This window comes from Enoplosus armatus, chromosome 8, assembly GCF_043641665.1.
Source record: "Enoplosus armatus isolate fEnoArm2 chromosome 8, fEnoArm2.hap1, whole genome shotgun sequence".
Classification (NCBI taxonomy): Eukaryota; Metazoa; Chordata; class Actinopteri; order Centrarchiformes; family Enoplosidae; genus Enoplosus; species Enoplosus armatus.
The window spans coordinates 9,648,626-9,659,475 of NC_092187.1; positions in this window are offsets into that span (position 1 = coordinate 9,648,626).

Sequence of the window (10,850 nt, forward strand, 5' to 3'; positions counted from 1 at the left end):
AGGACACTGGAAACTAGGAGCAGTGCGGCGCCGGACGGTGCGAGGCAAGGCAGCTCGACTTGAGTCTGACGGCTGCTCCGACGCTCTCAGCTCCGGCGATGACTGTCAGTGAAGTTGGCTAAACTACTTTTGACCCAGACATTGATACAACTTCCTCTACTGCCGTCTGGTGTGATTGACTCTTCGGCTGACAGCGCTGTCAGCAGCCCGGCAGGAGAGACGTTCCGTGGTGTGCTAGGATTTTACAACTGAACTACGACCAGGACACACACTTTTACTTTGTCTGACAGTGTAGAAACCTGATGTTTTCATAACACAGATGATGAACAAAGGTAATCAGTAATAATGTTTATGAAAAAGAGCCTCAAACTATATGAGCTTTTCCTCAAAAAGCTTTCATTTACCCCATATGCCTTTCCTACCAATAATGTAGTTGAAACTTTTCCAAGTTGTATTTGGTTTGTTTAGGTTCAACTGCAAGAGAACATGGGACAGTTTTTGGGAGGAAGAGATTTTGGGAGCCAGCAGGACCAAATCTAATTTCATTTCCTTCCACTTTAGCTGAGCATGAATAACTTATGCAGTTATCTTCTCCAGTCTCCATACCAACTAAAACAAGATAAACAGCAGAATAGAGCATCAGTCAAGACTGCTGTTGCCCTTGGTTATTTTTGTAATGATTGGCTTTACTTAGAAAACCATATGGAACAGCCGCTAAACAGTGAACAACATGCTGTTTTGGGGGTTGTTTTGAGTGGTTGGTTCAGATTTACATCCTTACTCCTAACAACTCAACATCTAAGAGTGGTTTCTGGCTTTATTGTGAGTTAAGCTCCAAACATGTGAACATGGGTTGTAAATTTGATTCATGTCTGTGTGTACATCACATAAATGACCCATCGCTCAAGTCTCTCTCTTGGGATCTTGAATGTGTCTGCTGGTCAGTGGAGTGAATCAGGACCCAGCGACTGACTGAGGATCAGTAATTAGTTGGTGTGCTGGGGGCTTGGATTACCATATGAATAGAGACAGTGGGGAGTGGGATCAGTGCTCTGCGACCATTCTTCATTGTGCTGCTGCTGAGTATCCGTCCACACAGCAGGCCTTTGCATCCAAGTCAATGTATTCAACTTAAGTCTTGCAAAAAAGTTGCAGCACTGAGGTCTGTATACAGTAGATTTTAAGCCTTGCTGATTTAATTTCTTACTTACTGGGGCGGAATTTTGTTGCTAAGCAATAACAGGCAGCACTCACAAGTCCTCACTGGGACAGTATTTGTTGCCTGGCAACTATAGACACAGAATTCAGCTGTGGTGGTAAAAACATCCAGGAAATGCATACATCTTTCACTGTTAAACTTACAATTTTTGCCAGTGGATGCTTATCTGATGTTTTTAAGACAGAGTTACATTTTTGGGTTCTCATCCAAAACTACCAAGCTCTGAACATACTGCCTCTGTCTCTGTGTTATCATACTACAATTACAAATTACGATTATTATTTATAAAGTAGATGTATTATGTTTTTCTTGTTTTTACAGTAGGTCCTCTGACCTTGTATTAGCACAGCAAAGGCAATAATTCCTAATTTGTCAGATCAATTGCTCAGCAGTTGAGGGTGTAAATGATGAGCAAACTAGAACATTAGGTAAGGTGTAGTTACATGTACAAATGAAAGGCTGAAGTGGAGTCAACTACAGAAAATTATTTTTACTGAAGCTTACAGTGGCATGAGTGCGGAAGTGTTATTTCTCTCCTGTCCACCACATGACGGGCATAGGATTTTTTTCTGTGGTGTCTCATAAAATTGCTTAAATATTCAGACTGCGGCCATGGACTGAGATAAGTTATTTTGTTTTTCCCCTAAGATACATTCATTAATCACCGCATATGCTTATGACACACAGAAATACTATCCTGTATGTGTGTGTGTAATCACAATCTTTGTTGGTCTGATAGTAAAGACACTAATCAAACTTTTAACTTTTTTACCTCTGGAAAGGAGAATGTGTTGTATCTATAGCACTTTCTGCTTTCAGCAGGGCTGTGCCTCTAAGTCAGGGTCGCTGCTGTGCAGCTAGTCTGAATACAATGTAAAGAAACCTACACCACAATCTGTATTTACTGATTCAGACTATGCCCCTGCAATGCAGAACTTATGGGCTGCACCAAAATCACCTGCTCATTGATAGCATCTGGAAAGGCCAGCCAATGAGGTGGAAAAGATGCTGTAATGCGGGACCGTGCTGATGTGAATTCTTGGGTTGCTTGATTTTTTGTTTTTTTTTCGAGCAAAAGGAAATGGTTTTATGTCCCTAGAGGAGTTAGGAAATGGGGTTTTTGTAGCTGAACGCTATCTTGATCTCTTATCAAGATCATCTTATCTTATGGGGGAGAATGGGGCGCAGCTAAAAAGCATTTTTTTGCAGAGTCAGAACACACAGTACACACAAATAACAAACACACACAGTGGCGGAGGGGGAGAAATCGAGGAAGGCATTAAGGAAAAGAGAGATAGAGAGAGAAACAGATTTTCCCCAATAAGATCATAACATTTGCTAGGTCTGTGTCACTTGTGACCACTGTTGTGCACAAAGTCTCACAAGTCTCACATCCTGTCACTTGGCTGCAGACAGCACCCAAAGGAAAGAGACCAAACATGCCCTCAGGCTCCTCCTACAAATAGAGAGCTTGCACTGGGGCAACAGATCCTGGGTAACAGGATCAGAATGAATGAGTCACTATATTTCAACCAAACAACTCAGTATTTCCAAGGAGATATTTACCACGATAGAGACATTTTTGTTTGTTATTGCTGGGTCATCACTTCAGTTACAGTTCATTGTATGTAACGATTGTTTAAACTTCTATATAATGAAGCAACTCAGTTTTGTGACATAAGAAGAACAAGATAACTACTGCAGATCTTCGCCCATGCATTACTGTAACTTGGCAACTGCCCATGAGGTCCTCCTCTATCCAGCTGCTTCCCAATGTAATCAATGAGTGTATCTAAGCCCTGCTAAATAAAAGAAAACAATTTGAAAAGTGTAAAATGTTTGAAGTAAGTAAGTTATAGGGATATACAGTAAGAGGCAATAACAGCTCAGGGATCAAAAAGGGAGAAAGTAGATTTGAGTTAGACTTGAGTTAGAAGAGAAGGCTAACGTTGGTAATGTGGTGGAATCAACAGGCTTTACTCATACAACAAGACACACCCACATGACTCAAGTGCAAACTGATGCCCTGCTGCTTTGTGCCAAAGTTCCTTAAAAGCAGTTTTCCATACTAATAGAGGAGGGCACTATCTCATTTATGCATAAAGGATCATTTCTGCAAAGAGGGAGCAGACAAGTAACTGTGTGACACCAGAAGAAGTATGAGCTCATTCCACAGGGGTGGGTCAACCCAAGACAAGGAACAGACAAGTCTTATGAAAACACACAATTATGTTCCCTGCAGTAATCTGTTTATTCTCAACCCTCCTCTTCCTTCACTGTTTAAACTATCTGAAAATGGATAATACCGAGCAGCTGGAGGATAGGAGAGAGGCAGCTCTGCGCAATGGCAACTGTCTAACTAACCCAGAGGGATTAAAAAGACAGTTGTGTAACTAAAAGGGTCACAAGGTTGAAGTCAAGTGTTAGTCCAAACCAGTTTGAAGTGTTAGTGAAGGAGATGTCAGTTCCTTATCTCTGAAGATAAACAAAGCTAGGAACTAGCTGGTCAACATACTGGCTAAAGATCATTATCATATCATTCTATCCTAAAGTCTTAATTATAGTCACCTCACTGAGATGAGCAACTCATGTCAGGCAGCAAACTGGCTCCCTGGGAATTGATTTCGATGCCTCTGTCCTTGCCATCGTCAGCACAGAGTGTACCGACCGGCTAAGAAATAAAATACACAGATGCAGCCGGGTAAACACAGTTTGTTGACACACACAGATAAGTTTTCCATTCTGTCTGACGAGGGTGGGGAGGTTAGAGGTTGGGAGGTGTGTTGTTGGAATATCCTGTATCCTCATCCCAACTCTCCCAATTTCTCTAATCTCTTGTTCCATTCACGCTAAGCCCTTGCTCACATCCTCCCCACCTTCACATGGCCAGTCGGCGTGAGGCAGATCCAGAGAGCGATGTCAAACAGATGGGGCATGCCATACCGCCAAATGGACCCTGGCTCCGTGGTGAAAGGCTCAAGGCTGATCTCAGACCCAAACAGGTTTGTGAGCTTTGATGGGAATCAAGATACATGCTCCTTTGGAGTGAGACAAGCAGGGAATAAAGATCTCACACAGGTTTGTAGGCAAAAGAGAAAAATGCTTTTATGTGGGTTTAAATCTGGTTGTGTGATATCAACATCTTCACCACTGAAGGTGGTGGATTGTGTTTGTGTTAGAGATGAGAAGTGGATTTTGTGCCCAAGCACACATCCTAACCTTCAAACACAAAACTCACCATAGAAAAACCTTCAAACTGAATATTCAAAGTAAAACCCATTAGAATATTTCTGGTTTATTTCAAGTACATGTAGCAGGATGCTACCATGTTTAAATGCTAAATCTGATAAATCTATTTTTCATTGTCAGAAAACAAGAAAAATTAGAACTCTCTGACATCCAGGACTTTTGGGCCCCGTTTCTGGATAACAATCATTCTTAGAAGTTAAGAGCGTTTTCTACGTGCTTCCATGAACGCTCTTAAATTTCTACACACATTTACCTATCTGTAAGAAATGCTTATATCCAAACATTCCCCTAGACAGAGGAAACTTCTTTGACAGGCAAAACGACAATGGTTCATGAATGTGATAAACTCGACACTGAGTTTGGAAAAATACACAGATTTGCTAAACTCCGACTCAGCCAAAGACCCTCCACTCTGTAGTATCACTGTACAATCAAAGTATTTCTGTAGTTCCAACAGCTCCAACAGATTGACGTCTCCTCTCTAACGGATCACATCACATCAGTTTCAGGAGTCACATTCTCCCAGTTAATATTTAATTCACATCAATAATTTAAGTTTATAAACTTATTTTTAAGGTATTTTTAAACCAGGACCTCCACTATTTGGATCAAATAGCTTCTGAAAAATAAGGTGTGTGATATTACAATGTGTCACATGCATATTTAATCAACATTTAAGTAAATGTAACTATCGGATCTGACTTGGTATCAGCAGATATCCAATATTAAAAGACTCTGAACAGGATTAGGGCCAAAAAAACGACATTTGGACATCTCTACCCAACATACTCAAGGAGAGGACAATGACTTTCCACAAAATATTCTTTCAAACTCAGCAATTTGACGATATCAGAGGATCGCATTTTATTTGAACTCAATATTAAAACTCATACAATGCAGTAATAAAATCTCATTAGCATGATAACTATGTGCTCTTACCACCTCTGTATATTAGTTGGTGGCTGTAGTTAACAGTATACAGTAGCTGAGAAATTAGAGAAGCTTAGTTCTATTAAAAGTGGCTCCTTTCACATCCACACACAGATGTTTGCAAAACAACAAGAACAAAAAAGGCTTTTCAAACACCAAATCCAAGAGACGGCTGAACAAACATTCAAAATGCAGTTCACGACTGCCGTTAAAATGAGTCCTAAACAATGTCATTGGCTGGTGGCCTGAAGAGCTCACAGATGGTCCATTTTTCCTGCTGAAAGGGAGTGTGTGGTTGCACGTCTGATGCTGTTAGCGTTCTGTGAACTAAAATCCCTGCGTAGGTGTGTGGTGTTTCAGTTAGTGTAGTTAATTGCACGTGTGAATGTGTATGTCTGCCTTTGTGTGTGAGAGAGAGAGAGGGAATAATTGTGTGTTTCAGGGTGAGGGGCAGCTCCTGTCTTCTCTGTTCAGTATTCAGCAGCCGTCGTCTCTGTGACGAGGATTGAGAGAAGCTCTGTTTAGGTGCTGTGGGGGGGGTGATGCTGGCTGGCTTGATGCATCCTTTCAAAACCACTTTCCTTCAAAGGCACAGCACATGGATGACAAGCTTTTCTACACCTCAACAAAGGAGGAGAAAAAACACCAAAAATACATTCCTTCATTTGTAACAATATGAGAGGAGAAGAGATTTTATACTACAGAAAACCTCTTAAGATATAGTTTAGAGCCATCCAAATATACAACAGCACCTTACAAAGTTCCTTTTTGATTTAATATATATATATAATATAATAATATATAATACACTATATTGCCAAAAGTATTGGCTCACCTGCCTTGACTCGCATATGAACTTAAGTGACATCCCATTCTTAATCCATAGGGTTTAATATGACGTCGGTCCACCCTTTGCAGCTATAACAGCTTCAACTCTTCTGGGAAGGCTTTCCACAAGGTTTAGGAGTGAGTTTATGGGAAGTTTTGACCATTCTTCCAGAAGCGCATTTGTGAGGTCACACACTGATGTTGGACGAGAAGGCCTGGCTCTCAGTCTCCGCTCTAATTCATCCCAAAGGTGTTCTATCGGGTTGAGGTCAGGACTCTGTGCAGACCAGTCAAGTTCATCCACACCAAACTCTCTCATCCATGTCTTTATGGACCTTTCTTTGGGCACTGGTGCACAGTCATGTTGGAACAGGAAGGGGCCATCCCCAAACTGTTCCCACAAAGTTGGGAGCATGGAATTGTCCAAAATCTCTTGGTATGCTGAAGCATTCAGAGTTCCTTTCACTAGAACTAAGGGGCCAAGCCCAGCTCCTGAAAAACAACCCCACACCATAATCCCCCCTCCACCAAACTTTACACTTGGCACAATGCAGTCAGACAAGTACCGTTCTCCTGGCAACCGCCAAACCCAGACTCGTCCATCACATCGCCAGATGGTGAAGCGCGATTCGTCACTCCAGAGAACGCATCTCCACTGCTCTAGAGTCCAATGGCGGCGTGCTTTACACCACTGCATCCGACGCTTTGCATTGCACTTGGTGATGTATGGCTTGGATGCAGCTGCTCGGCCAGGGAAACCCATTCAATGAAGCTCTCTACGCACTGTTCTTGAGCTAATCTGAAGGCCACATGAAGTTTGGAGGTCTGTAGCGATTGACTCTGCAGAAAGTTGGCGACCTCTGCGCACTATGCGCCTCAGCATCCGCTGACCCCACTCCGTCATTTTAAGTGGCCTACCACTTCGTGGCTGAGTTGTTGTCGTTCCCAATCGCTTCCACTTTGTTATAATACCACTGACAGTTGACTGTGGAATATTTAGGAGCGAGGAAATTTCACGACTGGACTTGTTGCACAGGTGGCATCCTATCACAGTACCACGCTGGAATTCACTGAGCTCCTGAGAGCGACCCATTCTTTCACAAATGTTTGTAGAAACAGTCTGCATGCCTTGGTGCATGATTTTATACACCTGTGGCCATGGAAGTGATTGGAACACCTGATTTCAATTATTTGGATGGGTGAGTGAATACTTTTGGCAATATAGTGTATATCCATGGTGTTTGTTTTGACTTGTGAAATTAATTGGTCAAACTTGTAATTACCAAAAAGAAGCAAAAAAAAGTCATATATTTTTTGAACAGGAACAAAAAATTAAATCTGTGCTAAAGAAAATTGGTGGGAATCAGTGCTTAAGTTAGTTAAATAAGCTAATTAGCTTCCACTTTTTGAGTGAAATACAAATTAAAACACCTTAATGGGTCGTCCCAAAGTTGAATGTCGTAAAGCAACAGACAGCTCAATTGCTAACGCTTTGTGGACTTACTTGTATCAATGTCGTGTAAATGTTCGTAGGTCAAACAGTATTACAGTCTCTAGTCAGTAGCGCATCACAGAAGTTCACAGCACGTCTCCTACAGCAGCAACGCCAGCTCTTAAGCAACGCCATCTGAAACGCTTAGACACTCTTGCATTTTAATTATTATAAACTATTAAGGTATTTCTACAACAGCTCCAAGCAGCCATTGTTTTGCAGTCATTTCTGTAGTATGAAAATCACTGTTAGCTGTTGAAACATCTTTTATAATGTAGGATTTCATGCCATATGAAAATATATGAAAACTAATGGATGCCTGGAATTGTAGACGATATACATCAAAAATTCCTAAAACCCAATAACTGGTTGTTGTGGTGTAAATTCTAAGTGATTCGTAGTACCGTAAAGAGAAATGTCAATGGTATAAAGACGGGGTCAGGTAGGTCTAAAACCAAACTCAGAGGTGAACATACATGCTACTGTTACAGTGGGAAATGTACTCATTTGATGGATTTAAAGAATTCTATGTTTTGGGCACTTCTGGAGTCCATTACTTCATGTCAACCAGAAAGTCCTTTTAGCTTGCCTTTCTGTCTGTCAGTAATTTTTCTCAACATCTAAAATTGATCTTACTGCATTTTGGTGGACCACAGAAATCCTGAGTGCTCTGCTGTTAGATGGTACAAAAATGTGAGCTATGACTGCAAAACTAATGAATGTGATGATGTCAGACGTAAGACCCACTCAAAACTGTCACTTAAGAATGTATGATTGCTGCAATATGCAAAGATACATGAAAGATTAAATCATAAATGAAAACACCAAAACGATGTTGGGTTAACACTTTATTTCCTCATAATATTCATATCTGGATTCAGCTCAGTGCCAATGAGTTGATCTAGTGGAGAAAACCAAACTTAATTTTGTAAATGAATGCAATTCATATCAATACCTAATGATGTTTACACTTGATTCATTTGCAGCAGAATTAAGTAGGCTCCCCTTGTCATTATGATCACAGAGAAGAGGCAGGAGTCAGTTACACGAATGGGGAGAGAAGCCTCTAAAACACCATAGGGAATCAGCTTTTCCATCACTCTTGGCGTTTTGCATTGTACTTCTCCTCAAAATATGCAGATCTTTGCAAATGAACTCATTACCTCCAAAATCAAATTAGCGTAGAGCACTTGCCAACAGCCTAAGTGCTGATTATGGGAACAATGGGACGTGGACACCTATGGGTGCTTTGTGGTTACAGCCTGAGCCGACGAGGCAGGGACAAGCCAAAATCGGCACCCGTATTGTGTGAGTTGAAGTGTTGTGTGGGAGGGCTAAGTGTTCCTAAAATGAATTTCGCTGATGTCACCGGTCCTCGATGTGGCTCTTTCTGTCTGCCCCATAGTGTGCTTGGTCATAAGCTGGACGGCAATATTGGCGTGATGGTTAACAGACTGTGGATATCAATTAACAGAACATATGTTAGCTGGTTTATCAAGAGACTCCTGGTTAAAACAATATGTAGCCCTGCTAAACATGAAGAGGGCAGCTGGTTTTCTAAAAATATGTTCACAGGACTGAGGAGGAACATTATGACATATTTAATGAATTCCTCTATGAGTACTGAATATCAAAAATCAGACCACATTAAGGGAGACAACTGATTGATAAAGAGATGATTAATCAGTCACAGCCCAAGAGCTAAATGGCTATACTGTAAACATATATATGCTCAAAGCGGATTTAATAGACAGACAATTGTTTTTCCCTTCCCCCTCCTTTTGAGTTGTGTGGTGTTGTAAGTTTGTAATGTCTTTTACGATTTGTGTTAAACTGAGGAACATTTGAATAAAACCTCTAAACAGAAACTGGGCTGTGGACTTGTGCTCATTAAACATTGGATAACGCAAGGGCAGCCATTTTTTGGAACAGTTACACAATAGTTACACAGTAACAGTCTTTTGTGAATGTCTTGTTGTCACACTTGGGCCAATTGCAGAGGGTTTTTTGTGAGTTCGATTTGAGTGTCCTCCACAAACATCAAAGTATTATGCTGGTAGCTGAACATGACTGATCCCCATGACATAATAATGTCATCCATCGCCACGTATAATTCGGTACTTCGTTTGTAAATACATTTAGATCTTCTCAGTGTCTGTAAGATCAAACTGTATTTATCCACGGGGGGGATATTCACAGGATAGGAAAATTATGAACGTTATGTTATGAAGAAATGCTCCTTCTTTGAAGGTGGTGTTGCATTATGACAAGCCGTTAACTGACACACTCACAGATGTGAAGATTGTGGAAACATGTCCCACAATCAATTTCAAGTTTGGAGTGATTCTCTTTCATGAAAACAAACCGCAGTAATGACTCCACAGACTCAAATATCTTGATAATGGTGACAAACAGATTAATGGGCATGTTTTGTTCTTGCCAGCTCTGCCTATAAAAGGTTACTTACACATGTATCCTGTTCAAATTCCACCTGTCTAGGCGGAGCCAGATAAAAAGGTCATCTCTGTTTGACCCTGAGCTGACAGAGCAGTGCATGGTCCAACATCCTCCAGCACTCTACAGCTGGGTTTGGAAAGCAAATGAGGAAAAAGGGCTGCATTAATGGTGTGGTGAAAGATGAGCTAGGAAAAAAAAAATGTCTTGCAGAGACTAATCTGAGTTTTGCCAATAGGGAGATGAAGCACCAGTGTTTGAGGATGCCTTGCAGCTGTTTCCAGTCCAGTCCAGAGTTCTGCATGGCTGGGATTAGTTTGCTAGCTGTGCATCCAAATATGATTTTCTAACTCAGTGAGCACAGTGAGCCCCCCTGTGAAGTCAATTATAATAGGAAAAGTCTTAAAGGAGTGAATAACGCAGAGGCACAAGGTGAGGTAAATGTTAAGATGCCAGTCATTCAGCTCGCCAGCTGTGTGTAAGTGTGTTTGCATGCGTGTGTGTGTGTGTGGCTCTCCTTCAACGTCACAAGAGTCACAAGTGTCAAAAGCGCTGATGACCTTGGTTACATCTGAAAACTGCAGCATCTGAGGATCGTGTCACGTAGTCTGATGTGATATGTTATTGATTTCATTTTGCTTGCCCCCTCATCCACACGGCTTGTGTCTGACTTAAGGT